This window comes from Phymastichus coffea, unplaced genomic scaffold (genome assembly GCF_024137745.1).
Source record: "Phymastichus coffea isolate CEN01 unplaced genomic scaffold, Cenicafe_Pcof_1.1 PCOF00070, whole genome shotgun sequence".
Classification (NCBI taxonomy): domain Eukaryota; kingdom Metazoa; phylum Arthropoda; class Insecta; order Hymenoptera; family Eulophidae; genus Phymastichus; species Phymastichus coffea.
In genome coordinates, this window is record NW_026706881.1 from 112,375 (window position 1) to 130,728 (window position 18,354).

Below are 18,354 nucleotides of genomic sequence, written 5' to 3' on the forward strand. Positions count from 1 at the left end.
AAATGTAAATTTCTATTCTCCCTTCCTCTGCCTCTCTCTTTCAGTCCCGCGCGAGAAAGCATTGAATGAAAGAAGATGTCTCTCAGCGCGAGCGCGAGTGTAAAAATACAACATGACAAACCTAAAATACCGGAAAATCCTTCGAGAGAGAAAGAAAAAAACAGGGAATGCGCTAGTAAAGCCTCATAAACTAAATACCAAAGCCTCAAAATGTGCGTGCATAGAAGACCGCCCGCCACGAAAAAGTCGTAAAAAAAGAATCCTATTCGTGTCGATGAACCACAAGAATACTATTCTCGAATAAAACTTTTATTACTTCTTTGGGGGAGCACACGAAAGAGAGAGAGAGAGAGAGAGAGAGAGAGAGAGAGAGAGAGAGAGAGAGAGAGAGAGAGAGAGAGAGAGAGAGAGAGAGAGAGGGAGAAAGAGGGAGAAAGAGAGAGAAACAGAAACTCGTACAGTTTAACTTGATTACATAGTATCGATCGACTTCGAGAAAAAGTAACACAAAGCTTTCAAAGTTTCAATTGAATTCTTTTGCAGATCAATTAAAACTCCAAAATAAGAATGAGAAGACATTACGCGCTCCGAAAAATCATTGCACACACCACATCAAATCGATAGGTTTGTCCAAGGGTCACAGGCCGGCCGGCAAAGTTGCCACGTAGTCGCCACGTTTTCTCGGTGTAGAAAGAGAACACATAAACGGCTGGGTGGGTTTTCGTAATTTTCCACTGAAAAGCAAGCGAGAGAGGGAGAAACAACGACGAGACTTGAGAGATTTGTCGACAGATGGCGCCAACAGTCTACTAGTGGCGGGGAAATGCAACGGACAGTATTGGAGCCGTACACACGCGGAAAACACGTTTGCCTAACCTAACCACTGAAAAACAGTCACTCGCGAAGGAAATGTTTCCTCGGCGTCGATGACAATGTCAACTGATTCAACAACAAGCACTTACCGGCGCGGCGAGACGATCGAGCAGCACGAAATCCAGCTTAGCTTTTTATTGTCGACGGGCATGAGAGTAAAACGTTTGCACTGTTCCTCTTCCGTCGCCCCTTCCTTCGTTTTCCACACACAAACCAACGAACAATTCTGTTAAAACTTTTTTCTCTTCGAGCGGACAGCAAAGAACCAACAATCACAGTTTGCTCGAATCTCTCTCTGGATCCGAAGCAACAGAAAAAAAAATTCACTCGATGAACAACAACCAAATGTGTAGCACTGATTATTTTGTTATCACACAGATGTGGAGGAAACCCAAGAAGGTTTTCAGCTGATGCACTTTAGGTAAACAAAACTGTCGGATGGGACAGCGTATGACGTATACACGAAAGCGAAACGCGCGGCAGCAGCGTTCGACGCAGAATGAGCCGCGAGCAGACATGACCGACGCGAGAATCGCGGTGGGGGTATAGAGAGAGAATAGAGTGGCGGCGCAGGGGTAACCGGTGGGGGCAGCGTCCGCTCTCTCACTCTCATTCCAAAACGATGGCAAGGGGAGGGAGAGAATTTATTGGGGGGTGCGTGTATATACTCACGTCGGGGTGGGAGGAGAGACTCTAACAGCCTGTCGAGAGCAGAGACTTCACTTGTCGCGGCACACGCACACGTACACACACGGACACTGCCTGTTCGTTTCTTTTTCAAAGCTCGCGATGTATTTATAACGATGTAATTTTCTGAGGCCGCTTGTGTACATTGTTTGAGAAATTTCCCAGACGCTTAGATTGATTTATATCCTCGCTCCATATGAACACATGATTGTATGGGAATCATTACCGCACAGCAACTTGCCAGGTTTTAGTAGCTTTTTACGTTGCTTGTAAATCTGATCAGAATGTTCGATATTAATTACGGGCCTTTTAATACACTCCGCCACAGTAGCGCTGCTCGCTCGCGTGTAATGATTCGTTGTCGAACTGAAAAATTTCAAGAGAAAGAGAGTGCCCTCGTATATAATTTGGTCTTGATGAAATAGCTTAATAAGAACAGATTTAGACGAGATTACCCGTCCGGGGATTGCTGTCAGCGAACTAAGAAGATTACTTGCCTTCCTTTTTTATGGACTCACGATTTCAGTTTGTCTTATAAAGCGTCATTTTCTTTTTCGGAACGATCCGATATTGCGTTTCTTCCTAGCGCTTCTAGTTTGCAGATTAAATTCCATGGCATGAAATTATTTGCTTTCCAGCAACTACTTTTTAGGAATGAAAATAAAGAAAAATTTCAAGAGAACATATTACGATAAATGTTTTTTCAACGTTGATCATTATCGACGGTAATTAAATGTGAAAATTTTCTTCGTAAATGAAGAAAAAAAAACGGTAATCAGACGCTTAATCACGATGGAAAGTTTTACTGATTTTTGATAACCAGTAATTACAATTATTAATCACAGAAATTATTTACATTGGCGGAAGTATTATAAGAAAATTTGTTGCGTCGCCATTTCCGCTTGAAATTTTAATGATAATTCTTTTCAGAGAATAATTTAATATTTCTGTTTCTCTTTAATTCCACTATTCCAAGTTTAGAATATAATTGAAGAATAAAAATGCACAGTTGAGAAATACGAATCGAATAATAATTATACTTTGAAAAAGAATACTGGAATATAAAATTCAGGAAGAGGAAAATAGTAAACATGAAAAAGTGTCCAAGATAAGCATTTATCTTAACCCAGATAAGACAGTTTTTAAAATACAGGAGATAACGTTGGAGATTATTCCAAAAGTGAATAAACACTATCACTTTTTCAGGCTGTTAACGACACTCTCGAAAAAAAAATTTCAACGTTCGAAGAAAAAATAATTAATATGTAGAACACGCTTTAATCTTTAAATACCGTTATAACTTACAATTACAGCTAAGCAAAAGATACACTTTTTAAAATTGTACGTCTCAAAGTGAAATTTAAGAATTCAATAATTTTATATTCAAGGATACATTTCAGTGTACATTTTCTACATTCGCACTTGTTGTGAAAGCTTAAAAATTGACCTAACGGGTTTTTAATATTCGTAGTGTGAGTGAGAGAGAGAGAGAGAGAGAGAGAGAGAGAGAACTTAGGATAACGTTAAAAAAAAAAGACAACTGATGAAAATAAATTCTTTGCTACCACATTCTTACGCAACCAGTTTGATATGGTTACAATTCATCGGATCGACAAAACTCTTAGACGCAATAAAATGTTATTCTAATGAAAGCCTTGAGAACATCGAGTCGTTATTTAGCTTCAATTTTGTATCTACAAGGTTTCAACACACACCCAATCGAAGCTGTGTAATTCAATTGAAGATAATCACATGCACACAGATTCAACAATATTGCAGTACTCTCGATTCCGATCGATATAATTACAATTATTAACGAGAACTTCCATATACGAATACAATTAAATTTCTGTAATATAATCAGAATCGAACATTGCAGCGATGTTCGCAGTGAGCGAGAGAGACGCAGAACAATGTGTAAGCACAATTGCCGCAGTTTAACGGTATTGTTACATAAAATTACAATGAATAATTTAGTCGCTGCGCGCGAGTGTAACGAAGCTGATTGTCATGAAAATGTGAATTTACAATAAATTATGTAATGCCATCAAGCCATTGTTATTTTAAAGCTATTTGTGATTTTCATGCGGAAGTTGGTCACGAGATAACACGAGTTGCTTTAGTCAATTACGCTGCGCGCGCGAAAGTAAAAAATGCAACCGAATGCGCGCGCTGTTTTGTGAGCGCGTGTACGTCGGATTCGAATGCGAATCACAAAATCAATATCTATTCAGGCCTGCAGCCAGCGAGTGCGTGCGAAAAAAAGCAATAAAGGCATTTCTCACAAAAAAAGGAAAAAAAAAAGAGGAGGAAGAAGTACAAGGCGAAAAGAAACCTTCGCAACGCGAAAGTGGGAGGGTGGAGGGAGGGGGGCAGCTTATCGAGCGAGTAAGGAACTTGGAATCCAATAGCAACATAGGTCGCATTATCAACGGTGTATAGAGCGCGCGCGTAGGTGAGTTGTAGGTAAAGGTAAACGGGTGTGTGCACAGACGACAGAGTACAAACATTGACGAGAGATCAAATACGTGCTCGCACACAATATTACAATTATCCCTTACGCGACTCTAGATTCTAGACGCATATAGCCTTGCATAATATGGCGTAGCAACCAAGGTGTGTGTATGTGCGCGCGCGCGCGCGCGCACAAGATGAGTAAGTGACTCTGTATCTCGCTACACACACAGATGCGCGCATTGTATTTCAAAAGAGACAAGAGTTAAAGAGAGAGAGAGAGAGAGTGCGCGCGCGAGAGAGAGAGACGGAGAGCATGTGTACTTGGTGTTTATAGAGGGAAAAAGCGACTGGGGAGAGGAGGAGGAGGAGGAGGAGAAAGAGGAACGAGAGCAGTGGGGATGAAGCCGGCTAGGGGAAGTGTATGTACACGAGAGTGGGAGAGAGAGAGAGAAGAGTCTCGCGCGTTATTACGTTTCTATGGAGATATCCTTACGCGAGCTGAGGGAAGTAGGGAGGGGGTTGGGAGGGGCTCTTTAATTTCAGAAGTATTCAAATTTATTTAAATCCAATTTCCTACGGAGTGAATTCCATATTAAATCCGTTTTGTAGTTTCTTCCTCCTCGCTCCTCCTCCTGGAGTGTATATATATATGTATATATATATATGTATATATATATATAAAACTCGTTTAAACCCTTGATGTATCGAGCGACAATACACGTTTACTCCGTTTTTTTCTTGTTGGTCTATTGTTTGACGCGCTTTATATTTTATAGCTTCGGGATTAATGGGACACGCAATGGTGAATGAGAAAGGGGAAAAAAGGAGAATTCCACAATGCAATATTGTATGCGCGATTCGCGGATGAATAGTTTTCAAAGTCTCTCGTGCAGCTTTTGTGTTAGATTCTATTTTCGCTTTGGTTGTTTGTTATATTCACGCACGCACGCGCGCGAACAGACTGTTACAATGGCGAATTGAGATGCACGAAGTAATTAATTTAGTTATTCTGGCTGCTTGCGGTATTCTGTTACGTTTGTGGTACTTATTGTTGCACTTGGTAATTTCGAGTAATAACTCTGCGCGCGCGTGTGTTAAAGCTTGGATTTATAATTAAAACGAGTGCCCTTCGTCGAAGCGCGCGCGCGCGCTCGAGAGAGAGAGAGAGAGAGAGAGAGCGAGAGCAAGAGCAAGAGAGCGAGAGAGTAAAAGCTCGTTTTTAAATTAATTTACTTCATAAATCAGGCGGGGTAATAGAACGAGATCCGTTTGTTATAAAAAGCTTTTCATTTGTTCGCGCGCGGGCTTCTTTCTGTCCTTTTTCCTCAAAAAAAGCTCGTTATTGCGTGCAAGAAGAATTATGGAATGTAATATTGAAACTCAAAGGCATTCTTTCAATTTTATTGCAAATAATATCGTCTTTTATGCGTCACGGGTATCTCTTTCTCTGTTTATCGTGAAATTACGACGAGAAAAAACTCGGCCCCGAAGAACACTCGGAGAAAGAGTTAGAACGTTCGGACTCAAAGAGACAAATCCAATTTCCTTTCTGCCCAGCTGTGCTGTACGTGTGTACACGCAATTTTTTAACTTGGCGAACGAGATTATACTCTTGGTGGATGAAACGAAAATCCGTTTGGACGCTCCAATAAGCAGTCATAACCACGACAATCAAGTCTTTGATTGGAATCGGCTTTTGATTTCGGACAGTTCGCGGGATTCCACTTTTGTTGGTTCGCGCGAGCCACAATTCTCTTCTTAATTCCCTTAATAAGAAACAAAACTCGTTCGCAAACGGCTATATCTTCGGGCGTGCGAGCGAGAGAGAAGGAGGGGCGAAGGAAAAAAATGAGTTCTCTAAATTCTCGGAAGTCTGACGAGAAGGAGAATGGATATTGAAAACCGATTAAAATTTCAATAGCCGCTCGCGTCGATCTAACGCAAATGAAACAGAAATTCAATATAAAATTTATTTCGCTCGCTCGAGCAAAGATATCTTATTACTTTTTAATAGAATCTACTCGAGAAAGAGCCCTCCCAGACGTTTGTATATTAAAAGCCTTTTCAATGCATGCCAACTCGGCAGAAAGAACAAATTCTTTCCCTGCGCCGCTCGAGTTTGTATTTTCCTCGTTCCCATTAGAAGCGACAAGTGTGTGCGCCTTTTCACCGGGGAACAAGAACAAAACCGCGCCAATCCCGAGTTTTTCCGCGGTCAGCAATTTTTCTTACGGCACAGCTTCGCGCGTTCATCAAGACCGAACGGCACGGGCAAGTGTAGCAGAATAGAGCCCACAGGCGGAACGCACGCGGCTCAGCGGGTATCGCGCGATATTGAAAGCTGATTCGACGATTAGAGCTACATCGCGAGCTCTCAGCGAGGTGTACGAGAGGAAGCGCGCATAGGCTCGCGAGAGAGTTGTTATCGGTGTAAGATCGCTTATCGATTTTTCGTTCTAACTGGATTAACGATTTAACGATTAGATGTTTGATTTTCTTGAATAACACGTATAACGAGAGTAAAAGCTTGTGTAGTTACATTGTGGCTTGCCACTTCTCTCTCATCTCGTTTTCAAGGGATTACATTTTATCTACCGGAAAATTAACTCTCGAAACTTCCTAATTACGCACTTTAATTTTATCTCCACTCGCGAAGCCTCTTCGGGACCAACTCATGCTCCGTCTATTTTTTTATTCGCTAATTACCATGAAAAAAGGAACGTTTACATTACTAATTATATACGAGATTTCAGTGGACTCGGTGGTGTAATGTGACTAATTTTGTGGTCTTTTAATTAAAAAAAGTAAAAGAGGAACAAGTTTATCTAGCGCGCGCGATTCTCAATGTTATTTTTATGTTTGAACGTTTCCCGTTGAATGTCATAATGATGTAATTGCACGGCTCTCGTACTCTCGCCAAAATTTATTATTGTTATTACAAACTTTATGGCTTCCCGTATGTTTAACGAGGCTATACTGCTGCTCCCAAAACTTTTATATATACTTTACGATACTTTTCCAGGAGAAATGCTCTCTCGAAAAAAGTTTAAAATTTAAAATGTTCCAACGCTCTTGAAACTCGAGCGCGCCATTGGGAAAACTTGCCGCACGGAATAAATTCTCTCGATTCGGAAATCCGCAAGGAAAACGGAAAAATACAAAACATCGAACCGCGATCGAAAGGTCGAACACCTGCGACAGACGCGTGTGTCGATTACCTCACATAGTTGGCCCATAAGCGCATGCAAGCCGGAGGAAAAAAAAGCAGCGACGCGCGTTATATCACACTATCCCGAGGCGTCACGAGAGAGGATGTTCGCTCGTTCTCGCGTGCCTGTCGACCCTCCCCCCTCTCTCCGACCGTTGTTGCAGCCACACTGTGCGTGCGATGAATGAACTCGTTCGCCCGACGAAAACAACGCTTCCTTTCGCACGCGCTCGTACAGTTCAACGCGAAATACACACACACACATATATGTATACATAAGGTAATTCTTTTTCTTTGGTGGTTTAATCATTGGATTTTTTTGCTCGGAAATAAAATAATAAGTTTCGTCATCGAGAGCACGAGAATAAAGTGATATAGGCGTTCGTATTCCTTTTTTTTTTCTAATCAAGTTTTATGATCGAAAGCGTTTGGAAAAGTACACATAGGCGATGACGTCAATGAGGCTAAAGCAATGTTGTATGGTGCGGCGTGCGACCTTGCAATATCCACGTCGTTGATTAATCACTTCTGCGTCTATTATTTGCTCGAGAGAGAGAGAGAGAAAAAACAGCGCGATCATCTGCTGCGGAATTACGTCGAATTTATTCGATGAAACTTGATAGTTTCGAAGTCTCGAGTGGAAAGGCAACGAGCTAGATTTGGATGCAGTCGTAAACGCTTGGAGTATTTCTTTAATTGCGAAGAAAACGCGCGTTTACCGCGACTGAGACGTGGCGGTAAACATGCCAGCGCGAGCATTGCTACGTAAATTCATAAACGACAAATGAACGGCATAAAACGCGAGAACAAACGATCGCGCTCGGCGCTCGATATCGGCGGCGAGGAGAGGGTAAGTTTTAATTAAAATTGATCGCATAACCAGGTTATGCCGTGGATTTGGCGCGCGTCGCAAAGGAACTGTGATAGCACGCGGGCTCGCCTTCCATTTCTGTATTTGTTTTACGGATAGGTGTTTTTTAATTAAGGGGTCGTTCGCATATTCGACGAAGGTTTCGCCGTGAACATACACAGCAGACTTTGTTGTTTTCCTTAATTATGTAAAACTAACTTGGCTGCCGGCGAAGTTTGTGCCCCCCCCCTCCCCCCGCCCCGTTTTCCTTCTCTCGCGCAGCTCGCCTCCTCCTCCGTTTCGTCGTTTTATTTGATTTGGTTTGATTTTATTTTTCCCAAGCAAAAGGTCAAAGAAAAAGTTGAAATTGACGTTGAAAAACAGTTGCCGACGAGGGAGAGAAATGATGTTGATCTTGGCGAAAAGATAACTGAGTGTGCTGCCGCGCGGCAGGCAGCGGTGGAAGAACAAAGTTTTAAAAGGATGAAAATACGAGCCGACTCTTAGATATATATTATTGGAATCGATAACGAGTGCACTTTCGTGTGCAAGCGAGCAGATATATGAATTCTTGGTAGTACATGCCATATATAGCAGAAGTTTAAATCGATAACGCGCCCGGTTATTTAAGGAAGGAAGAGAGAAGTACACGAAATTGCTACAATATTGAACTAAGTATTTGCTCAAGCGAACGAGAGAGTTGCTAGTACGGCGAAATGTATTTTCCTCCGTGCCCCGAGTGCCTTCATCTTTAATGAGTTTATTTTTGCTTGAATAGCACACAAATTTGTCTTTTCCCTCGCGGGTTCGAATAGTCCGTTGGCGAAAATACGAGTCTCTCTCTCTCTCTCTCTCTCTCTCTCTCTTTTGTTTTTGCCATCCAGCTCGGCTTTTTCACTTTTACGAATTATAAAACTGTAGCAACCACCACGACACCGCCTCGAGCTGCATGCTGTGAATCATCGCCACTCTCATTAGCTGCGTCTAAAAATAACACACTGCACGTCCATACACAAACAAAGGAATTTTTGATGATTATCAGGATAAAATTCAATTGAAGACTAACAGCGTGTGCTTTGTTTAAGCGATGAGTTTTCTTGACTTGTTAGCTTGTTTTCATGAATTGTTTACGAGTCGTTAGCAATGAAACGGTCATTTGCGATGTTTTAATGAGACCATTTTGAATGAACGTTCCGCCGATAATGATGCGCGATGAAAAAGAACACAATATCCAGTATTTTCTGCTTTCATCGCGTGCGTTTTATACACAACGCCAATAATTATAACGACGTCAATTAAGCATTTCACTCCATTTTTTCAAAGCTTTCTTTTGTTCGGATATTACTTTCGGCTATTAATGAACCCCCGAGTAAACAAGTTTTCAAAAGAACATAGTCAATGCAGTTTTTCAAATTTATTTAGCTCTTGGAATCTTTTAACTTATCGGCCTATTCGTTATCGGTTTCGAGGCTTTAAAAATATTTCAACTTTCGACTGCCATCTACCAATGCTACAAACGTCAATTTATCGGGGTAGTAACTTAATATCGCCTTTCAAACTATTTCATAGTTAAACAAACTCTTGTAAGCTTCCAAAGAAAATTAAAAAAATTATGAAATCGTCTATTGTTTATTTAAAAATACATTCTAATCGTCAATTTTATTACTTTAATATAGATTGAAAACCCTTTTCTTTGTACGATATTGTACTTTCATTAAAATAATAAATCGTGTAATTTTTATTTTACTCTATATGAAGGTTATCAAAACAAGGTTATTTAATTAAGGGAGATTAGATATGAGCTTATAATTAAGCTAATATTAAAAATCGTAAACGTCACACATACAGGATGTAATAAAAGCCAACAAGCTAAATAAAGAAACAAATGGATGGGTGCCTTCAAACATGTTCTGTGATGTATGATGAAATAAATCTTATAATAATCCAACGATAAAGCCAACTTATTTTTAAGTAAGATAAATAATGTTAACTGGCATGATATGAATACACTAAGATCTAACGATCTTAATTGCACCACTTGATGAAGGCAGTTGCCCTCGTTCCTGAATTATTATTGCAATTTTTCGTATTCATGTTTCTTACTGATATATGCATGACGCACGCGAGAAAGCAGATTGAAATTTCAATTTATTAGATACAAGTAAAATTGAACACTATAACTGAACGTAATTGTGCAAAACGGAACACAAATAATAATTTGATGATCGACAGCGCTTGTACTCAATTCAGAAAAAAAGGCGTTTTAAGGCTATAGACTACTAATTACAGCTTTCAATAGCAGCAGTGTTTTATTTTCCAACAATAAATTTTCCCGAAGATGAGTCAACTTATAAACGCAAAGTGTTTTGTTTCATAACAAAAACAAAATATAAATAATTAAAAACTGCCGGTTTTTACATTTTTAAATTTGTAAATCCATACGAAACCTAATTACAACAAATCAGCATAACTTGAAATACTAAGAATGATTATAGTATCTAACGCTTTAAACTTGCTACACATTCATTAAGATGGTGATCGGCCTCGATTAGGACCTACTGATACTAAAGATAGAAATCACAGAGAACATTCACACTGCAAGTAGTACAAGACTACAATGAAAGCAACTGTAAGAAGAGAAGTGATAAGATAACGCTTTGAGTAAAAGGAAAGGTAAAATCGTGTCTTTTATTGATTTTTCTACAACTAATAACTTTAGTTGCAATGATTCGTGTATTTTTCGAGTAATATTCCCTCGTCTTTTTATACTAGTTACTGTGACTTTCAATCTATAAATTATTCTTACAAATTGGATAATCAACTGCAATTCATATTTTTTTCGAATGATAATTTAACCTTGGATTTTTAAATGTATTAGTGTGAATTATACTTCACACCAGCTTACTAGTAATATCTCAACTGAACTAAAGAATAAAAAAACATGCAATAATTATTCGAGTGGGCACAGTATTCAATTCAAAAGTCAAGGTCTCTGATGTGAGACTCTAAGAATGTATCAATTCCATAACTTAAGACTACTTAAGATAAAATTTAAAAAATTGCAACAAAGGACTTCGAGATAATGAATACTTCAAGATAATAAAAAATCAAGATAATGAATATTTGATTTGTAATTCAATATCCGCTTATAAGAATTGCCTTACAATAGTACAAAAGGCTTGTAGTATAATTAAAAGAAATAGAATTCATAATGTACAGTAACAAATGGACATAATTTAAGCCAAGTACTTTTTCATAAATAAATTACATTTTACTTCTGTCAATTGCTCGGAATAAGTTTGCTGTGAATTTTGCACATTTAGCATGACTACTCGAATGTCATATCAATGTGACATTCCTTAAACATGATAAATGCGTTGCAGAAAATTCTAGTAGCAAAATGATACTCCGACTGAAAAATAACAAGTAAATTTTTCTACGTGTTTATTCAGTTGTTGGATTGTTGACTAGACAATGTTTTTTGACAAAGAAGTATTCATAACATATTATTAATGTCATGGCAAATCAGTGTGTCATATAAAGAAATTACAAACGCTAAAAATAAGATCATTTACAACTATTTTTTTCAAACATGAGATTTATATAAATGTGATAAATAATGATCATGAATAAAGCTTTCGACATCATTCGAATAACTTTCTATTTTTAATGATGTTATATTGAACGAATAATGATTGACTTCGTATGCTCAAGGATAAAGAATGATTTATATAATATGGAGTGACTGTCAATTGTCTGGGTGTGGTTGAGCGAATCTGAAATCAATTTATTATTATAGATTGGTAATGACACGACATTTTATCATTCATTATCTTAACGTAAGAATCCACTCAAAGGTAAGAGTAATGACAACTTCATTTTCTATTTTATTCTCCAACTACGAAGTGTAAGCAGTTATATTTGTCATAAGTTTGAAGAAGGTCATAGATAACATATTATTTATATACGATAACGATTTCATAAAAAAGAATATGTTTACCAAGCACAAAGATAAATTAAAAATATGAGAAATAATGAAAATTTAAGGTTTTCTCGTATGTAAATCAACCTATGTAAATCATTAAAAATGTTATATTGCAGTTTTTTAATAATTTAAATGTGTATAAAATAAAGGACAAACTAAGATAACGAATTCCTGTACATTCGGCTTTTTTTTGCTGTTATTCTTTGAACAATGTCATACGCGCAATGCATAAAGTAAGTCTTTTTACAAGCTTGTCCGCAACAAACTTTTAACTGGCCTCATGATTTATTCACGACAACATTTTCCAATGTCTTTCAATCCCACATCATCTGTACCTATCGTCACAGCAATAACTCTCTGAACATTCCACGTAATCTATTATTTTTTTTTGTCTCTTTCTCTCTTTTATTTTGTTTTCCGATGTTGTGTGACTGCAACGTGACTCGCGTCAAGAGAGCTGGGCCCTCGCGCATGTAAGGCACTAGTTTCGCTTTGAGTTACAACTATTATAAGTGCATAGTATGCGGACATCGTAATTACAGTGCTTTGCAAGGATAGAGAGAAGAAGCTCACGCACGGGGATATACACTTACACTACAAGAGAAACAGAGATGGATAAGAGTATATATACGCCAAGAACCGAGTGTATATTTACATCATTATGTCCAGACAGAGCTTCCACAATGCATTCTTATTTTCCATTATTACGATCTTTTAATACATTGTCTACCTGCACGGCTTTTTTTCTCATTCAGGCTCTTAATCTAAATATCTCTGACGCAGTAGTTTTGTTTCCAGTCTTGATTTACTTCAGGATGCTTTCCCACAGAATGAGTTACATCATAATAACTTTGCATTCGGTTTTATTTCGAAATTTCCGGACTACGTGTCTTCGAGCACATTTTATGAACGTTTCTAGTCAAGTGACAAGTTATCTCATTGAATAATGTTCGTATTTACCAACCAAAGCGTTTCCATACTCACTCGAGTTAACAGTATACGTCAATAGATTTAGATCTTATGTAAAAGAAAATATTCCTTGACTTACCTGCAACAGAAAAAAGAAAAGAAAATTATCATCGGGATTAAAAAATACATGCCTATTATAATTTAAAATTAATCCGAAATTATAGTGAAGTGTAGAAGTTAGATATTACCATTACAGAAAGTTTATAACTAATTCAATATCTCACGTGTAGAGTAGTTACCGTAAATATCAAGTTATGTTGGTATTACATGAAATCTTGTGTAACTATCGATTTCCCGTTTAACATAACGTTCTGGCGCGAAAGATTTTCTCACTTTAGGCAGAACTTAACTGCACTCAGCTATTTTAAATTAATTAATTAAGGTGTAGAAAGTATTCATTTTTAATATCTGACGTGGTGACGTATTAAAAGCCCACAGTCTATTCTCGTATAAGCATTAAAAATATTGAGACCTGGAAACTCTTATTTTTTGTGCCACTAAGAATTTGAAGAACCGTTACTTACAAATAAGGTAAAGAATATTCCACAGCGAACGACCGTAGATTATGACGTTTACTCATCTGAAGCACCAAATCATGATTTGATTGTTTCATGCTAGTCAATTTGAAGCATAAAGTTAAAGTAATTGAAGATAATAAGCCATAATGACAATGGATCGATTAAGTTTCTTCTTGAGTTACTCGGTACAATAGATAAATATTTTTTACGCTAACGTGTTCTCTATGACAATAAACAATCTTGCCTATAAATTTTTTTATTAACTATCTACTAATCGATCAGATTTTCTAATACAACGTTTCAGAATCCTTCACAATCCAGTAACAATTTCAGTGTCTCATAATAACTCTCTATAAACGATGTGTATCTCGGTATTTTATCATGTTCTGATTGAAAAACATTCAAACAGTTAAGGAAAACGATGGAGTGTTACGTTTGCCATAAAGTGAAACGAGAATTAAATGTAATAGAAAATACATTTAAAGTGAATCGTTGTGTAATGATGACAATGCAAACGTTGTTACTAAGAAATCCTCCGATTGTTATGTCACTGAATGTATTGTCTTTTGATTATACACATAAAAAATATTTGCTTTAATTTCGATGAGTCATGTTATTACGTAATTTATTATTAGAGTAAGCTTCCAAGAAACCGCGTCGACGAATGATAATAAAAAACGATTACTTCTCGAATTTTCTGGTCTTAAAACACATTTGATTTGCATTGAAGAATATTATAGCTAATGTTTTCAAGTGGATTTCCTCGTCATGAATGTTCAATGCTGTTCTAAAGTATGCTACAACAAAAAATCAATCATCTATAATTATAATTTAATAATGGAAAGGCAAACCCATTCGCCTTGACACAAAAAGTAAATCCTCATTCAAATGTGTTAGTTTCTTTTTCTGTTTTTACAACTGCATTAAAAAGTCTAATCAACTTTGAAATCTGTCAATACAATCAATTATCTCGGCAAACATTCGCAATAGGAATGAGAGCCGAACGTGAATTCAATGGGATGACTTATCAAAGTTTCTGGAACAGCAAATTTTTACGAAAGTTTCGTGCAACTGCGGGGAAAACGCTAGTTTTAATTAAAGAAAAGTCGTTTGAAATTGATTAGCGCTGGGCGAGTTCATTCGTATATAGCATAGTCCCTCAAGAAAATAATTGATCTCAATTCAATTAAACTCCTTTCGAACTAACAATGGCCGTCATTTACATTTGAAATTAGAACATTATAACGTGTATAATTTAAATACAAAATTCAAAGCTCGTTACGATTCAAGCACTACGATTGTCTCGCTTTATAAATATTTCTCTAACGTTATATAGTCGAGGTTTGTTCATCTGTGTATATCTGTGTGTGTATGTCTGTAGAAGCTTTAATCGTATGATCTATAAACAGATGACTGGTAGCCTGCGTCGACGTGTTTGGAAATCTTTAACGAAGCTAACGTTTCTATTCAATGATTCACATCCGCAAATACTGAAAATGCAAGCGTTCGACGCTCAATCGATTTTCCCTGCTTGATGAACGTGTAATGCAAAGTGATCTTACGCACGTAGAATCAGTTAGAGAATCTAAAGTGGGTCAGTAAATATTGGAATTTTTTTTAAAGAAAAGGGTCTATCTATAGATTATTGAAAAAAATATGCATAACTATAATGGTATTCATTGGAAAGTCCACGGGACATAACTCGAATAATCTCGAAACTTTAATTGCCAAAGTATAAACTATTCGAAATTGATGTCTTCCACGTAAAAACAGGAATCAGAAACTGTAAATCGTATTTATTTTTAGCATTTTTTTCCCGATTTCTCAACGAAAGCAGAATTAAATTTAGATTTATGTCTATTGACATTCAAGTTTTAGTATCGATCACACGATCACGATTATAACTTCTGACAAGAAACTATGAAAATATCACGTATCTTTTAGTAAACGAAAGAGAATTTTTTTCCAGGAGCATCGATATTTACGTTGTACAAAGTTTCACACAGGTTAAATGCCTCAGGACACGCATGCACACGTACACACATAGTTGTCAAGGTTTAGTCGCTGAGCCATTGACCTCACCTCAACGATTACGCAGATTTTTTGCCGAGAAAAAAAAGTTGTACAATTTATTTCTATTTGTTCAAAGTATTTACGTAGACTTTTACCTTTCAAGTGAATTTTAGTCCGATGAAAGTCCTTCGAATCACAACACACAATGTGGACATTATCTATAAATTAATCAGTATCTTGATAGGCAAAATGATGTTGATGTCATATAAACAAGATTTTTCCTTGCGATATAATATTAATCTATCTGAAGAACTAATAAATCTTGATTTCCATCTTTGACACAAGTTATTCGTATTAAAGATAGCACGGTGATAAAAGTATAGATTTTACATTCCCGGAATGAGTCACCATAACGTGTACTCAGCTGTTAGATTGTAGCACGGCCACACAGGAGAAGTAATTAGAATAATTATTTGAAACGTTGACGCGACGTAATAGCTAGAATTACTTATTATTCTCGAATGATAGGTATCGAATAAGTATGCTGACTAGCAAGTATCCAATGAAATTGAAACAACGCGTAAAAGAACAATCTAGCATTTCATTTCTTTCCGGGTTATCAAATTGTAAATATTTCTAGAGTGTAACAACATTTATTTTAAATGGCCTAAAATAAATTCGAAATAATGTGTGCCACGTGCAATCACTTTGCTACATTTTCCACTGGGATAACGTAATTTTGGCCTCTGTCCAAGTCGTTGTCTTAACATGAGTCAATTTAACTTTCTCTCTCTCTCTCTCTCTCTCTCTCTCTCTCCCCCTCTATGCATTAAAGAAAATGATCTCGTAAATATGTTATCATGCATTGAATCCGATATGCGAAACGACCCACATTATTTCTCGGGCGCAAGCGCGGTTTCAACGTAATTCACGTAAAAGGGTCTATTTCAATTTGGAAAAGTAAATTCATGTTTAATAACGAAATACTCGAAATGGGAGGTCTTCTATTTTGTCCGAAAAAGGGGTGCTTTTACGTACACGTGCAGCGATTCAAACCAATCATTCGAAAAACTTGAACATTTTCTTTCTTTATTAAAAAATACATGTATGCCTTTATGCTTCACATTCAATGGATCGCATCAATTGTGATTGATGATTCAGTGAGATGAAATATCCCCATTAGTCATTGATTTATTCCATACAATAGGCGTGTAATAACATTTCAATGGGTTTTTTACTAATAATGGGAATAAAACGTGCAATTTCGTACCGACATGGGATTCGGCACACATTGTCGAGGAATCTCACGGGGAATTCAAACAAGTATTTTTGAAATCTAAAGAAAATCTGGATTTCTTTCATCCGAGTTTCCGTTGGCAACCTATTTTCGGTTTCTTTACTCTCTTGCTCTCCCTCTCCCACTCTCTTGCCACGTAATCGCACATGGCAACTGTCTCTCCTGTGTGTTTGAACAACTGATTGAATAACGACGCTGAATTCACGATTCTCTCTCGATACATAGGCTAGGCTCTCTCTTTCTTCTCCCCCCCCCCCTCTCTCTGTACGTGAATGCGTGTATGTGTACAAGAGCGCGCGCAATCGATCGCGCAGAGAGAGAAAGCAAATCTAAATGGTCAATGGAGGAATGCATCGCGTGTGACGCGTGAGTGAGAGAGCAAGCGATGAAGCTTCATCCCAGTGGCGGATGTATTTAATTAACCACGCGAAATTATTGCGCCCAACTGCGTCTTGTTTGTACTGGCAGCTCAAGCGGATTTCCTCTCGCGAACGCGCGCAAAAGCAAGATGCTCGTCGATTGTAAACCGATGCTAAAGATTGTTATTTTTGCCGTTGATTAATTAGCTGCGATCAGACAGATGCTCGAAAAATTGTTATTGTAACGGATGAATAAGAGCCAAAAGGTTTCTTTCTCAAGTAACAATTTTAAAACTTTGCTCAAGATTTATCGTACTGTCAGATCTCTCAAATATATCTTTAAACGATTACCATCTATTAAAAAGAATAATATGTCTTTCTACAATTTATTTCGCTGAAAGACCTATACAATTTAAAAAGAATACATATACATAGCTGATACAGCTGTCTACGTAAAAGGTTTTTGATGTTAGATAGCTATATATCGAAGAATTCAAGCAGCATTCAAGAATTTAAACGATGGCGTGATCTCATGCAGGTTAATCTGACTTTAGCTCGTGGAAGATTTAGAGAAAAATTTTAATTAATAACTTTATACAAAAGATAACGATGACGAAAGCGAGTGAGAGAGATAGAGAAGGCGGGGGACGGGAAAGGCGGGAAAGGGGAGTGGAGGGGCAGGAAGGGGAAGGGGGGAGGGCTTATTTTTAACTGTTATCGCATTGAGCATGATTGATGACTCTAGATAACGATCGATCAAGTCGTTAGAACTAAATTGTAATTCTGTAGCGTCATGTTGTTTCCATTATGTCAAGGAAATATTCCAGAGTTTTCTTTTTCTGTAGATGGAAAGTAATATCTATAATAACAATAACTGGAATACAAGATAACATTGACGTACGCGAGAAACAAATAAAGAACGCGTTTGTTCGAAAAAGCACAGCGCTTATTTTTTCACCGAGAATTCCATTAGTTTCAGCCGTTTCCAATATCCCTCGGCCCAGCTAAATTCTAAACAGCTTTCGGGGGAGGGTCAGGGGAGTTTGTTAGTGTTACACGCTTCGTTGGAGGGATCAAGGCACATAGTATCAACGACATTCGTTATAATCTGGTCTTATTAAGCCAAACGATGAATTAC

The 18,354-nt window shown here is 37.5% G+C and overlaps 1 protein-coding gene across 5 annotated transcripts in view; it reads right to left on the reverse strand.

Moving 5' to 3' along the window:
- Positions 1-18,354, reverse strand: part of LOC131667753 (TOX high mobility group box family member 3-like) — a 177,614-nt gene that overhangs the window by 49,429 nt on the left and 109,831 nt on the right. The window contains exon 1 of one of the 5 annotated variants that reach the window (XM_058941416.1): positions 963-1,351. The exons of the other annotated variants lie outside the window; for them this stretch is intronic. The gene's annotated coding sequence lies outside the window, so the exon portion shown is untranslated. Of the gene's footprint in view, positions 1-962; positions 1,352-18,354 lie in introns of those variants that run through there. 5 annotated transcript variants of the gene reach the window in all.